This window comes from Odocoileus virginianus, chromosome 19 (genome assembly GCF_023699985.2).
Source record: "Odocoileus virginianus isolate 20LAN1187 ecotype Illinois chromosome 19, Ovbor_1.2, whole genome shotgun sequence".
Lineage (NCBI taxonomy): Eukaryota > Metazoa > Chordata > Mammalia > Artiodactyla > Cervidae > Odocoileus > Odocoileus virginianus.
This window is the reverse complement of record NC_069692.1, coordinates 23,955,617-23,971,935: the sequence shown is the minus strand read 5'-3', so window position 1 is coordinate 23,971,935 and position 16,319 is coordinate 23,955,617. Positions and strand designations below refer to the sequence as shown.

Genomic DNA, 16,319 nt, shown 5'->3' with positions numbered 1-16,319 from the left:
TGTTAGGCACTAGCTTCACCCTTTAATATCCTCAGCAACCCCTATAAAGAAGATATAACTTAGGAAACTGAGGCAAAAAGTAGTTAAAGCATTTACCAAAGTCACCCAAGCTAGGAAGTGGTAACACTAGGGCCCTATCCCAGGCATCTGACTCCAGAGCCTGTTCTCTGAAACACTGAACCATCCCACCTCCAGAGCTGTTCATACACACTGTTGGTTGATTGTACTCTCAACCAAATTGAGAGGTGAATTGATTGTACTCTAACTCAAACGGAGTTTGCTAAATATTTAAAAGCAGTTCTTTAGTTCAGCAATCTATTTTAAGAAACTCTATTAACTTTCTCTTTTGAGAATGTGGAAGCTCAATTAATTTATCCATGACAGTGCTGTGGCTTTTACAAACACTAGGATGTTTTTAACAATCTGGTTATTCAGCAACTTCCTGGCACTAGAAAAGATCCCATCATGGTCTTACCCAGCTTGGGGGCTACAGGGTCAATGTGCTGCTTTGTTCAAAGTCTTCAGAGGTGTGTTGCTACCACTTGAAGAATCCTCCTCCTCCTCCTCTTCACAAGCTGCCTTTTGGATTTCTTCCACCTTGGCTGGCATATAATCTTAAATTAAAATGCCAGCTGGAAGACGGGTATACACAGTCACGTGCCCAAAGCTCACGTGGAAGTGGTGAATGCTCCTATTGCTAAGGAATCGCTGGTAGCATGCAAGGATGCCAAAGCACAAATCCTCGCTCTTTCTCATCCAAAAAGATGCAGAGGCAAAAAAGCACAACTTCCCTGAGAATTCAAAAGTGCTGTTGGCTTTTTTGTTTGATGTTGGCATACAGTTGTTGGAACTGTGCATACTGTTGAGACTGTGTGTAGAGGAGAATGAGTCGTTTTCGCTTTCTGCATAGAACTGCTGTGTAAACTCATCTATGCCAATATCAACATCTGGATCTGCTAGGACAGAGTATGGAGACCTCTATGGTCTTTTCCCCATACGAATGACAGCTCTCACAGGAACCAGGTATGCCCAGAGCTCTATTGCTTTCTTATCTCAAAACTCTTTGTTTGGATAAAATACATAAAAAGGTTTTAAAAGGGCCAAGTATAATGTCACAACATTAATAACATGTTGCCAGAAATGTGTGTTTTTTCTCCTCTAAGTCTGTTGCAATTCAAAACAGGACTTTTTTCCTCCTTATCAGTCTATAGAAAAATAAAAACTTGCATATGGCCAAATTCTAGAAAACCACTGAGGTATTTTAAATCCTAGGTGAAATATCAGATGTTACCCTTTCCCCCTGCTTGCTTATTGTAACAAAGCCATTCCAATAAGTTCTTCTGGAGACATTTCTAAAAGTCTATAATTAGAAGCAGGCAGAACTAGGTCTTTTTACTAAGCAAGAGTTTTCACATATATCCTGAGGTATGTTATCAGTGGTCACCTGGTGGTGATGATCCTAAAATGACCTGACTAGTAAGAAAAGATGTTAGATCTTGAATACAGCTACTTCACTGGGTGATCGATTGTTATACTTTCTTTACAAAGTATTTTTGCATCATCTACTAAAGTTGGGACAATGCCTACTCCACACCTCAGTCATTTTCACTGCCACAGAACTGGAATTTTCTGAAGCAGAGCTTAGGCTTTGCAATGCTATCAGATGCTTCAGATATGCAGACAGATGCAAAAATGTCCATAGCAGCACTATTTGTAATAGTCAAAAAGCGGAAACTATAGAGTCTATCAATGGTAGGATGGGAAAAAATTGAGGCCTAGTCACAGAATAGAATTCTATTTCAAAAATTAAAATGAAAAATTATTTCAACAGACAACAACATGGATGAATCTCGTAGACACAGTGCTTCATGAAAGAAGCTGGACAAAAAAGACTGCATGTTGTTTGTGTCTGCTTGTATGATGAAGCTCAAAAGTCTCTACCAATGGTAGAAACACTGCAGTCACTTTGCAGTCATTACCTGGGCTATACATTTTGGGCTTGCTGTACTTTTCTGTATGTGAGTTATACTTTATAATAAAAAAGATTTTTTTTAATTAATGAACTATATATAAAGTAGATAACCAACATGGACCTATTGTATAGTGCAGGGAACTATACTCAATATTTTGTAACAACCTATAAGGGAAAAGAATCTGAAAAAGAATACATATATGAATTTACACATAAATAACTGAATTGCTGTGCTGTACACTTGAAACTAACACAATATTGTAAATCAACCTTACTTCAGTAAAAATATTAATAGGAAGGAGCCAAAGTCAATGCACATGGTCCACATTCTCAAACAATTTTGGAAAGAAATCTGGCTTCTTCTATGTCCTTTTTCCCACTGAAACCTGAGCGTATGAGGTCAGAAGCCAAAGGCAAAAGTGGGTCTTTCTGGAAGCCTTTATGATTGCTCTAAATCAAATCAGTGCCTGAGTTTCCCAATTCCACCAAGTCTTGAACTCAGGAGTTCTAAATTCCATGTGACCAACTTCCCAGAGGCTTTTTACCTGATGAACAAATTGCACTGCCAAGAAAGCGTCAAAATTCTATCAAACCTAATTATGCAATTTCTGTCTATAAATGACATACCTCCTGTACCCGGTGAGACCCACCCATGCACTAATAGGATATGACAGCTACATCACCAACAAAGCCTCCCCCGCCCTCATTTCTGTTCAGAGGTGAATGCTTCCTGCTTAGGAGGCATGACAGGCCCTTTAAGAAATGTGAACCCAGTGAAGTCCCAATTTTGAGACAGTGTGACCACCCAGGCTCACCTAAGGACTGTCTCGAGACATCAGTGGGTGAAGAGGGGAATTCATCACATTCCCATCTTTTCAGACCAAAATGAATTCCTGTTTGAGGTTAAGAAGTTTTTCATGATGTTTTAAATTTTTTTTTAATAATTTAGAACTATTATTTTTTTGGTCAAGGTCAAATGCAGTGTATTCTCCTCCAGAGACTGGGGAGCAAACAGGCACGCCCTTCACGAGTGTCCTGAATTAAGAACACAGTTGTGACCTCACCCCATTACTAAGGCCAAAGGGGACAAATCTTTTCTCAGGTTTTCCTGTCTCTCTATCCCCTGTAAATGAGTAAACAAATGACTGAAAGCGAAGGTTTTGAGTCTTAAGAGAAATAAAAATTCTTTCAGTATCAGCTACAAATTCATTCTTTCCCAATGAGCTTTTAGGTTGGGAAAAGGAAACATCCAGTGAACTGGAAAGTAAAAATAAATAGTCCCCTCTCTTACTCCTCTTAACCATACACCCAATTCCTCATTCAGTTCCCACTGCTTTTGAGTTCAAAGGAAGATGCCAGAAGAAGTGAGAGCAGAGATTAATCAGTCTATGCAGCCCCTACTCTCTGGAGACACCCATATGAATAGGGAAGGTGCTTACTAAATACAAGAAGGAACTATAAGACAATGGGCCCTGGGATTTTATTTTACTAATTTTTTACTAGCATTATCCAAACAACCTTTATATCCAAAGGTGCAAATTTTAGTAGAGGCTACATTGTTCCACTGGTACTGATTTTACTACAAACACTTTGATAATACAAACAATTTTGGATTTGTTTTTGCATGTAACGAGTCCCTTTTGAAATGTAAGATGTGGGGGAAATATTTGTGGATGATTTTATAAAGCCAACTCAAAGAAGAGGGCATGTTCTTTGCTTTCCCTAGTATATTGTTATTGGGAAAGAAAGGGGGAAAGATCGGGAACAACAAAGGGAAAACCAGGGGCTGGAAAATTCTCCAGACCAGTAGTTCTCAAAGTGTGGCCCCTGACTGGCAAACTCAGCCTCGCCTGGGAAGTTTGAGAAATGCATATTCCCCACCCAACCTCAGTATTTCCACCTATGTATTTTTTAACATCCCCAGGGTTTAAACAGTCTGATCCTATTTTTACTCTCTCATGTAAAAATAACTACTAGCACCTTTGGATTTACTTAAAGTTATCATTTGGGGTACTTGTATGAATGGGCCCCGTCCTCTTCACTCTAAACTGCATGATTTCACACTAGGATAGAATAACCCAGTCTTGCTTTCTTGTGTCATTGTCCTGCCCGGTGTGAACTGTGTCATTTCCATGGCTCACTGATCTGGTTTTCCCATAGCCGGCAGAAGAAAAAGGGAAGTCAAGAAGCAGCTTGTTTCTCATCTTTAATTAATTGTTCCTTTCCTGCAGAAACTCTGTGAGAATTAAATCAAGATTACCTGACCCTCCATGGGAGAAGAGGAGCTATCTTCCCACCCTAGATCCTGTGAGATGTCCTAGAGGGTAGGGGATGAGCTTGTTGGGGTGTGTGTGGGGTGGACCAGGGGGGAACCATGAAAGATACCCTTGAGAGAAAGATCTGGAAGCCACAGTAAAAGGAGGCCTATCTGATTCTATTCAAGATGTACTTTGTCTTCATAAAACCATTTTGGGGCCTTTTAAAAGTAAATTCAATGAAGAAGCATTGCATGAAAGCAGATGTTCTCTCTCCAGTAGTACTTTTATCCTTATTCCATTTCATCACAGAACAAGCAGTTACTGGATACAAGTTTTGATTTCAATATGGAAGGTGACAATGTTAAGAAAGAATACACATAAAAAACGATAACTTCTTTCAACCATTCCTAATGACTGTTGGAAGGAGGTAGAAGTCAAAACATTTGCAAAGCCAAGAACTGCTTTGGGAAACACTAAGTAATTTTTCAATTTTTTCTAACAGATTTATTTCCACAGAAAGAGGATATACAGCAACCTGGAAGTTGGGGGGTGGGGGGGCTGTCAGGGAGTCACAGAGTGAACTTGGACAAAAGTCTGGTTTAAACTTGGGACCCCTAGAGCCTTTGGCATCTAGTTTGTAAAGTAAAGGGTTGGGATTCCCAATCTCAAAGACCATTTCAGTTCCAGCTTAGACTCCCTAAGTGTCTAAAAAATTTAATAGCCAATAGGTGGAAACAATCCAAGTGCCCATCAGCTGATAAATGAACAAAATATGGTCTGTTCATATGATGAAATATTGTTCAGCCATAAAAGGAATGAAGTACTGATTCATGTCATAACATGGATGAACCTTAAAAACATTATGCTAAGTGAGAAAAGCCCATCACGAAAGACCACATATTACATGATTCCATTCCCACGGAATGGCAGTCTATGGAGAAATAGACTTGTGGTTGTTTAGGACTGGGAGATGGGTAGATGGAGAGATGAGGAGATGATAACTAAGGGTATGTGTGTGTTATGCTTAGTCGCGCAATCATGTCCAACTCTTTGAAACCTCATGGACTGTAGCCCGCCAGGCTCCTCTGTCCATGGGGATTCTCCAGGCAAAAATATTGGAGTGGGTTGCCATGCCCTCCTCCAGGGGATCTTCCTAACCCAGGGATCGAACCCACATCTCCCGCATTGCAGGTGGATTCTTTAACATCTGAGCCACGAGGGAAGCCCCACTAAGGGTATAGATGGCCCTTTTTTTTTTTTTCTTTTTTTCAATATTTACTTATTCAAGGTTGCATCAGTTGTTAGTTGCTGAGGCATGCAGGATCTTTCATTGTGAGGCACGGGCTTTTCTTTAGCTGTGGGGCATGGGTTTAGGTACCCCACAGCATATGGGATCTCAGTTCCCCCACCTGGGATAGAACCTGCATCCTCTGAATTGGAAGGCAGATTCTTAACCACTGGGCCAGCAGGCAAGTCCTCTAGAAGGTTTTCTTTTTGAGGTGATGAAAGTTTTAAAATTGACTGTGGTGATGGTCATACAGATCTGTGAATATACTAAACATCATTGAATTGTACGCTATAATTAGGTGGATTGCATGGTATGTGAATAATATCTTAATAAGATTATCTTTTAAAGTTTAATAAAAATACATTTTCATAAGTTGCTACATTTTTTTACAGGAAACAAAATCATGCAGTTAGACCAAAAACACCTTAGTGACATGAATAAGAATTATTATTTCATATAAAGCAAGTTTCACAGGGCTTAATACCACTCCCTTAACATAAAATCTGGAGGAAAATTGAACTCCAGGCCTTTGGGCAACAAAAGGATAAAAATGGATTGACACAAACCAAATAAATGGAAAAGGAGAGAAACGAGGTGAGGAAAAGTTATATGAGAGTCAACACCGGGAGTCAACTCTGCATCTGGAGGGACAGTGACATGAAAATAATGCCTGAGTGCAGACAGTGACTGATCAGTGACTCCAGGGCAGGTGGAGTGGTCAGGCCAGAGTGGCAAGGACAGAAGGGTGAGAAAGCGAACGCTGCAGGTAACCCGGCAACACGCAAGGGGAGGGGCCAAGGACAGACTAGGGATGGGGGCCAGCAAGCAGTGACTAAATCACCCGGCTGTAACCACCGTGGTGGCGCATGAGCCCACCTACCGGTTGAAGGGCATTTTCGGGTCACAGAACTGACACCCCATAAACTGAACAAACCCAAAAGCAGTGCCCTGTTAGACTTCAGTTAATGTTCCAAATTGGAAAATGAATGCCTGCATCTGTTTTCTTCTTTGAGAAAACATATACAATGCAGTCCTATATCTACTCCATAATCAGAGTGGGTTAGTGGGCTGGGTGGTTATGTAGCCCAACAAGCAAGTTCTTTGCCCATCCTCACATAATACACAGTGGACAGCCAGACCTCACTGACTCATTAGCACTAGTGAGCAATTTCCAGAGAAGGGGCTACAGGAGGGGCACCAAGGCCAGCAGACAGCTTGAATCTTTAAACTTGAATCTTTAAAGAGAAAGAGTTTCTTACTTGTTAGAGGTTTACAATCAGAGAAACACAGCCAGCTCCAGGGACAAGAAAACTAAGATCATGGCATCCGGTCCCATCACTTCATGGCAAATAGATGGGGAAACAGTGGAAACAGCAGCTGACTTTATTTTTTGGGGATCCAAAATCACTGCAAATGGTGATTTCAGCCATGAAATTAAAAGACGCTTAATCCTTGGAAGGAAAGCTATGACCAGCCCAGACTGCATATTAAAAAGCAGAGACATTACTTTGTCAACAAGGGTCCCTCTAGTCAAGGCTATGGTTTTTCCAGTAGTCATGTATGGATGTGAGAGTTGGACTATAAAGAAAGCTGACTGCAGAAGAATTGATGCTTTTGAACTGTGGTGTCGGAGAAGACTCCCTAGAGTCCATCCTAAAGAAGATCAGTCCTGGGTGTTCATTGGAAGGACTGATGTTGAAGCAGAAACTCCAATACTTTGGCCACCTGGTGCGAAGAGTTGACTCATTTGAAAAGACCCTGGTGCTGGGAAAGATTGAGGGCAGGAGGAGAAGGGGACGACAGAGGATGAGATGGTTGGATAGCATCACTGACTCAATGGACATGAGTTTGGGTGGACTCTGGGAGTTGGTGATGGACAGGGAGGCCTGGCGTGCTGCGGTTCATGGGGTTACAGAGTCAGACGCGACTGAATTGAACTGAACTGAACTGAGTGTCCAGCTCTTGGAAACCCTACGGACTACAACCTGCCAGCTTCCTCAATCCATGGGATTCTCCAGGCAAGAATACTGGGGTGGGTTGCCGTACCCTCCTCCAGGGATCTTCCCAACCCAGGGATCAAACTCACATCTCTTATGTCTCCTGCATTGGCAGGCGGGTTCTTTACCACTAGCACCATCTGTGAAGCCTGGGACATTATAGCAGGGCTTCTTAAAGGTTGGAAAGGTTTGAATTATGAGGACCAAATTCTGCAGAGAATCAGCGAATTCACTTGGCATCCTCAAACTGAAAAATTCCTCATTTTATTCTCATTACTCATCAAATTAGAACAACTTGGAAACGGTTCAAGTGGACATTGCAAATACTGAGAAATTTCACAGCAGAAAGGAGAGAGGCAAATACAAATTACCAATTACAAATTTGTATCAAAGCTACAAAGGAAATAATTGATAGAACTGGTCAAACTTCTCAAAGAATAACATTTTATAGGATGTTTTTCTGTATACCTTGGGGAAGCAGAGAAAGGAAAACACATGAGGTAACTTCTACAGAATAACTGCAGTGAAAACTTTGGATGTCTTTGAGAACTTCATACAAAGACAACTCATTTTTAACCTTAAGATGACTTTCAGCTCACCATCTACAGCTGCCATCTAAACTCTGCAAAGTATCCCCAATCCACACATTACTCACTTCCAAGCACTGTGGATTTTAGAGCCTTTTATCTCTAAGGAAAAATTTCTTCTTGTAATAGCGAAGTTCCATTGGAGCAAGCCAAACATATTAGAGAGAACCGATGCAATTAGTTATTAAAAATAATTAGACCATGGAAACAAAAACATAGATCAAAATTGTATTCAATACTAAATGAAGTCAGACGAGAAAAACAAATATCATGATACTGATTATATGTGAAATCTAAAAAAATGGTACAAATGAATTTATTTATAAAACAGAAATAGAGTCACAGGTGTAGAAAATAAACTTATAGTTACCAAAGGGGAAAGAGAGAGGAAGGGTAAATTAGGAGACTGGGATTGTTATATACACACTATATGCAAAAGAGATGATTAATAAGGACCTACTTTATGGCACAGGGAACTCTTCTCAATACTTTGTGATGACCTATGTGGGAAAAGAATATAGGTAAGAGTGGACACACACTGTACAGAAGAAACTAACACAACATTGCAAGTCAACTATACTCTAATAAAAAAAAGTTTTTTAACTGTATTCATTCAGTATCAGCTCAAAACGATTTGAAAGACAGAGTAGAGTGAAGGAGAGAGGAAAACTCATAAATCTTAATGATCTTAACATTCAACTATCTAGCATAGATTTCTTTTTACTGCATTGAACAAACAGCCCCTAACCTACCTCTTGGAGGCTTTGGCAAATGATTACTTCTGGGGCAGCAGCAGCAGCACATCTAATGTACTCATTGTCACAAAAGCCTGAGATTACATTCTATTTCTCCTAAATCAGTCACCTAATAAAATCGGCTTCAAATAAAAATCAAATAAAAAGTGTGTCTTCCTGCTATCTTCAGCTCTTGTGAAGGAAGAGTCTGTCTCTTGCCTTTCAGAAGAGTCAGAAGCCCCTTAACTGCTGATAGAATTATGCACAGCTTCCCCCAACACTTTCTCAAATTTAGCACTTGCATTATAACATCAACAAAGGTAATAAGGGGTCTGGCTGGGTATACAAGCAGCATGCTCCAGTAGGAGTCCACGCTTGTGTCCTTGGCCCATAGTGATAACTGCTCTCAGCCCACCCTGAGTCTGGCTTTCTTTGTTGGTAAGGTTCCCTCTCATACATAAAGCTTGTGAAGACAAAAATCAAAACAGAGTGTTAGCAAAGAAACACTTGATCTCTTCCCTGTTAGTCTATACACACAGTGTTTTAAAATGTACCTAAGATTTACTCCAAACAGGTATGGTAAGACAGACATACACCGAAATGACAGTTATGAAGGAAGAAGCTTTTCCTCACAATTCCCTACAAGCAGGAGGTGTAGCTTTCCACACAGGGAAGCACCAAGGGTTGGTCAGGAGGCAGCAGGAGTGAGGGAAAGCATAGACAAAAGACTTTACTGTGGTTTTCATAGAAAGGAATGGATGAGCAAGGTAAGCAGTGTAGGATTGGCTAGTTTGAAAAATCTGGGCTATAGTCTCGTCCTGAATTGTCTACTAACTGTCCCTGGGTGACCTAGGGTAGAGGGAATATTGGCTTCCAGTGTGAGTTAATGAAGGAGGTAACTGGAGGTATGGGCTTTGGATTGGTTGATGTGCATATGAAAAGTATGCTCACAAGCAAATTGTTTACTCTCTTTAGGAATTAGCTAGCCCTGGAAAGCACACACTGGGAATAGCAAGGCCCTAAGATGTCAAAGCATAAAATACAAAAAATTTTAAAAATCATCTGATCCCTCTTCCAGCAATTCTCATTTCTTCTTTCCTCCTCTCCGACAAAGGATCAGTCTAATCAAGCTCACTAATCTCCAGATGTGAGTACTATCCTTTTATCCGTGCAGGAACCCTTCCCAAGTGCTGACTTTTCACATTGCTTATGCATCCTGGTTGAGAACCAAAGTTAAAGACACCTGCATTTCAGAATCACTGGGGGAACTTATTAAAAAATATAGTTCCTTGGTTTCATTCAAGACCCATAGAAACAGAATTTTCCAAGGTAGAGCCAAGGCCTTCTGTGGTGGTTCATTTTTTGTAAGAATGACCCCAGGGTGCCCAGATCTGGTTAAAATTTTTCTGAGTGTGTCTGTGAGGGTGTTTCTGAATGAAATTAGCATTTGAATCAGTTGCTATTCAGTTGCTCAGTTGTGTCCAACTCTTTGTGACCCCAAGAACTGGTCACAAACCGGCTGGTTTCCCTATCATTCACCATCTCCCAGAGTTTTCTCAAACTCATATCCATTGAGTCAGTGATGCCACCCAAGCATTTCGTCCTGTGTCGTCCCCTTCTGTTCCTGTCTTCCGTCTTTACCAGCATCAGGGTCTTTTTCAACGAGTCTGCTCTTCACATCAAGTGGCCGAAGTATTGGAGCTTCAACTTCATCATCAATCCTTCCAATGAATACTCAAGGTTGATTTCCTCTAGGATTGCCTGGTTTCATCTCTTTCCTGTCCAAGGGACTCTCAAGAGTCTTCTCCAACACCACAGTTCGAAAGCATCAATTCTTCAGCATTCAGCCTTCTTAATAGTCCAACTCTCACATCCATACATGACTCCTGGAAAAACCAAGGCTCTGACTATACAGACTTTCGTGGGCAAAGTAATGTCTCTCTTTTCTGGTACACTGTCTAGGTTTGTCATAGCCTGGTGGCTCAGACGGCAAAGCATCTACCTGCAATGTGGGAGACCCGGTTTGATCCCTGGGTTGGGAAGATTCCCTGGAAAAGGAAACGGCAACCCACTCCAGTATTCTTGCCTAGAAAATCCCACGTACAGAGGAGCCTGGTAGGCTACAGTCCATGGGGTGGCAAAGAGTTGGACACAACTGAGCAACTTCACTTCACTTTCTTCCAAGGAGCAAGCGTCTTTTAATTTCATGGCTGCAGTCATGGTCCCCAGTGATTTTGGAGCCCAAGAAAATAAAATCTGTCATTGTTTCCATTGTTTCCCCATCTATTTGCCATTACGTGATGGGACTGGATACCATGATCTTCGTTTTTTGAATGCTGAGTTTTAAGCCAGCTTTTCTGCTCTCCTCTTTCATCTTCATCAAGAGGCTTTTCAGTTCCTCTTTGCCTTCTGCCATAAGGATGGTTATTGATATCTGAGGTTATTGATATTTCTCCCGGCAATCTTGATTCCAGCTCATGCTTCATCTAGCCCAGCATTTCGCATGTGTACTCTGCATGTAAGTTAAATAAGTAGAGTGACAATAGATAGCCTTGACATACTCCTTTCCCAATTTTGAACCAGTCCGTGGTTCCATGTCCGGGTCTAACTGTTGCTTCTTGATCTGCATACAGATTTCTCAGGAGACAGGTAAGGTGGTCTGGTATTTACATCTCTTGAAGAATTTTCCACAGTTTGTTTTGATCCACACAGTTAAAGGCTTTGCTGTAGTCAATGAAAGAGAGGTAGATGTTTTTCTGGAATTCTCTCACTTTCCCTATGGTCCAATGGATGTTGGCAACTTGATATCTGGTTCCTCTACCTTTTCTAAATCCAGCTTGTACATCTGGAAGTTCTCGGTTCATGGACTGTTAAAGCTTAGCTTGAAGGATTTTAAGCATGACCCTGATAGCATGTGAGATGAGTTCAACTGTGTGATAGTTTGAGCATTCTTTGGCATTACCTTTCTTTGGGATTGGAAAGAAAACTGACCTTTTCCAGTTCTGTGGCCACTGCTGAGTTTTCCAAATTTGCTGGCATATTGAGTGCAGTACTTTAACAGCATCAACTTTTAGGATTTGAAATAGTCCAGCTGGAATTCCATTATCTCCACTAACTGTGTTTGTAGTGATGCTTCCTAAGGCCAACTTTATTGCACACTCCAGGATATCTGGCTGAGTGAGTGATCACACCGTCACAGTTTCCCAGGTCATTATCTTTTTTTGTATAGTCCTTCTGTGTATTCTTGCCACCTCTTCTTAACATCTTCTGCTTCTGTTAGGTCCATACTGTTTCTGTCCTTTATTGTGTCCATCTTTGCATGAAATGTTTCCTTGGCTGTCTCTAATTTTCTTGATTAGGACTAGATTAGGGTCAGTAGACTGAGTAGACTGCCCTCCCTCATGGGGGTGGTGTCTGCTCAATTCATTGGCTTGAATAGGACACAAAAAGCTGAGTAAAGAGAGAATTCACTCTCTCTGCTGGACTATCTTTGAGCTGTGACACCAGTGTTCTCCTGCCTTTAGTCTTAGACTAGAATTTACATGACCAGTTCTCCTGGTCCTTGGGTTGTCAGACTCAGAATGGAACTGTATCATCAGTTCTCCCAAAATCATTGCAGATGGTGGCTGCAGGCAAGAAATTAAAAGATGCTTGCTCCTTGAAAGAAAAGCTATGACAAATCTAGACAGTGTATTAAAAAGCAGACATGTTACTTTGCAAACAAAGGTCCATAGAGTCAAAGCAGTGGTTTTCCCAGGTGTCACATAGGGATGTGAGAGTTGGACCATAAAGAAGGCTGAGCAATGAAGAATCAATGCTTTTTTTAAAAATACTTTTATTTATTTATTTTTGACTATGCTGGGTCTTCATTGCTGTGAGGGCTTTTCTCTAACTGTGGCAATTGGGGGCTACTCTCTAGGTAGGCGGGCTTCTCACTGCAGGGGATTCCTGTTGAGGAGCACAGGCTCCAGGGCACATGAGCTTCAGTTGTTGGGGTTCCCGGGCTCTAGAGCACAGGCTCAGGAGTTGTGGCACATGGGCTTAGCTGCTCTGCGGCACATGGGATCTTTCTGGACCAGGGATGGAACCTGTGTCTCCTGCATTGGCAGGCGGATTATTTGCCACTGAGCCACCAGGGAAGCCCAAATTGACGCTTTTGAACTGTGGTGCTGGAGAAGACTCTTGAGAGTCCCTTGGACAACAAGGAGATCAAACCAGTCCATCCTAAAGGAAATCAGTCCTGAATATTCATTGGAAGGACTGATGCTGAAGCTGAAGCTCCAATCCTTTGAACACCTGAATGGTAGAATTGACTCACTGGAAAAGACCCTGATGCTGGGAAAGATTGAAGGAGGAAGGAGAAGGGGGTGACAGAGGATGAGATGGTTGGATAGCATCACTGACTCAATGGACATGAGTTTGAGCAAACTCTGGGAGATAGAAAAGGACAGGGAAGTCTGGCGTGCTGCCGTCCACGGGGTCGCAAAGAGTCAGACACCACTGAGCAACTCTCCCCAGGTCTCCAGCTTTTTGACCACAGATCTTGGGACTCTCAGCCTCCATAACTATATATACACCTTCTGTGGGTTCTGTTTCTCTGGATAATCCAGACAATTACACCTTGAATTTCTATTAGGTACTTCAGATACTCAGATTTAGATATAGGGTGTGTATCCTCCTCCAGTTCCCTGCCCTTGCTGGTCCATGAAGACTTCTCTGCCTCAGCCCACACAATTTGACTTTCTCCTGAATGCTTGGTGCACTAGTTGTCAGAACTACAAATTTTTCTATATTTTCACTGTCATGATTAAAATTTTATATTAAATTATAAAATCATGCAGTATAAATAAAGAACTCCAAATACATTCTTATTAATCAAAATAAATTTTTAATTCAAAATTATTATTGTTATTCTAGGTCATTTGCATTTCTCTATAGATTCCAAAATTAACTTGCCAATTTCTACAAAACTCCTTCTGGGATTTTGATTGGAAATGCTTTGAATCTATAGATCAATTTGAAAATGGACATGATAATAACATTTAGTCTTTCCACCATAAGTATGGCATGCATCTCTATTTACTTCAGTTCAGTTCAGTCGCTCAGTCGTGTCTGACTCTTTGCGACCCCATGAATCACAGCATGCCAGGCCTCCCTGTCCATTACCAACTCCTGGAGTTTACTCAAACCCATGAGGCCTCTTTAATTTTCTCTCATTGTACAGGTCTTCCATGTATTTTGCTAAATTCCTAAATATTTCATAATTTTGATGCCATTATAAATAGTATTATTAAATATGTTTCTAAATTATTCATTGATCAGATACAAAAATTTGATGATTGGCCTTTTATCCTACAAACTTGCTAAATTCATTTATTAATCCTAACAGATTTTTTGTAGTTTTCTTAGGATTTACTTACATAGATAATGATGTCATCTGTACATATAGTTTTATTTTTTCCTTTATGATGTGTATGTCTTTTATTTCTTTTCTAATCTTATTATTATTAGACTGGTGAGGATCAGTACAATGTTGCATAGAAGTGATAGGAGTAGATATCCTTACTTTGTTCCCAATCTTAGGGCAAGTGCACTCAGTCTTTCTCCATCTAATATAATGTTAGCTATAGGTTTGTTTTTTCTTTTTTTCTATTGCTGACAATCCTTATTTTGGTGAGAATATTTTCTTCTATGTCTTATTTACTGTGAGGTGCTTCTTTTTTTTTCTTCACCAAATCAGTATTGACTATTACCCGATTGTTTTAATGTTTTAGATCTGTTAAAATGAACATACTGCTTTTCATTTTTAGTCTGTTTAATGTCATAGGATTATATTGACTGATTTTTGTATGTTAAACCAAACCTGCATTCCTGGGATAAACTCCACTTGGTTATGATGGCCTTCTTTGTATGTTGCTGGATTTAATTTGGTAATACTTTGAAAGAATTTTTGTGTCTTTAAAAGAGAGATACTGTTCATGACAGTTTCTATATGCTTAAAATCTGCATGATCTTATTTTGATTCTTGCAAAAATCTTGTGAAGATAATATGTCAGTGCTTCTTAAAGTGGATATAGGCCTTTAAAATCCCTGTCAATCAGGCACTTAAGCTGACTTTTTTTTTCTATTAGTTGTATTAATAAGTTTTAGATGAGAAAACTAAGGCTCAATAATTGAGTAAATTGTCTAGGAGTTAGATTTGGGATCCAAACCCAGGATTCAAACTGAATCAGGAGGGGAGAAGACAGGGCACAACCTTTAAAAGCATGATATAGCTATTAAGGATACAGCAAAAACTGGTTAGAATTGATTAGGCCCAAGATGACAGAAGATTTGACTCCCAGTAAACCTGAACCTCATTACACACTCATTGTGATACATTAGCATGTTCAACAACACAGCCACAGGCACCATGACAGTTCTGAGGCTGACCTTAAAAGGCCAAAAAGTGGGCAGTGGCCCTATTCCTGGAAATCTCTGCCCCTTCCCCCAAATAGTTGGAATATCCTCCCACTCATTAGCTCTGTGAAATTAGTCAGCCCGTAAAAGCCAACCACCTCATATTTTGGGGCCACTCTGGCCTTTTGAGATGGACTGCATTCTATCTACAGAGTGTTCATCTCTCTAAATAAATCCAATTCTTACCTATCACTTTATCTGTCACTGAATTCTTTCTGCAACAGCAATACATAAAGAACTTGAGCTTTATTAAGTCCTGAGGCCAAATGGCCAATTTCAGTTAAAAGACCATGTGTTCAAGTCCCAGCCCATGGTTTCGAGTCCCAACCCAAGTTGTGTGACTTCAAAACCACCTTCTGTTCATGCTGCATTTAGAGGGAAGTGACTTCTTTTCACCTTGTATAAGGATTCTGTATCAGTAAGAAAAGGAGTGAGAACAGATACTGAGTGTGTGTCTAGCAGTGTCAGCCACAATGTCTCTCAAGGGGAGCACTGACTATTCAGCAATCAATAACCCTAGCACACTGGCCAGAAATGAGGCCACCAAGTAGCTGTATAATCCTATGGTTATATATGAGTTCAACTGAACTATAGTCGGGGTGACTCTCCTTAGAGATGTGACTTATCACCTCAGCCCACGAATTCCATCAATGGGGGTTGTGTGAAAACATCTGTAGTGTAAGAAAGCTGAACTAGAGGTTACAAAGAGGCTTGAATCAAAAGTTCTTCAGGTGCAGGAGTTGACCTGCTGCCAACTTTCATAAATAAAATTTTATTGGGACACAGCCATGCCTATTTAAAAATAATATTATCCATGGCTATTTTCAGTCAAAAACAGTGCTAAATACTTGCAGCTGAGACCTATGATGCATAAAGCTGAAAATATTATTTACCCTTTGTAGAAAAAGTCTGTTGACCTCTGCTTTAATGCAATGCTGTTCAATGTTTAATTGAACTTTCTTTGATGATAAAAAATACTGTGTGTCTGCCCAATACGGTAGCACCAAGCCACCATGACTGTTGA

At 40.5% G+C, this 16,319-nt stretch overlaps 1 long non-coding RNA gene across 1 annotated transcript in view; it reads right to left on the bottom strand.

Moving 5' to 3' along the window:
- LOC139039620 (uncharacterized) overlaps positions 1-16,319 on the bottom strand; it is a 54,845-nt gene that overhangs the window by 20,602 nt on the left and 17,924 nt on the right. The window contains exon 3 of the long non-coding RNA XR_011492954.1: positions 8,563-8,602. This is a non-coding gene — a long non-coding RNA (uncharacterized lncRNA). The remainder of the gene's footprint in view (positions 1-8,562; positions 8,603-16,319) is intronic.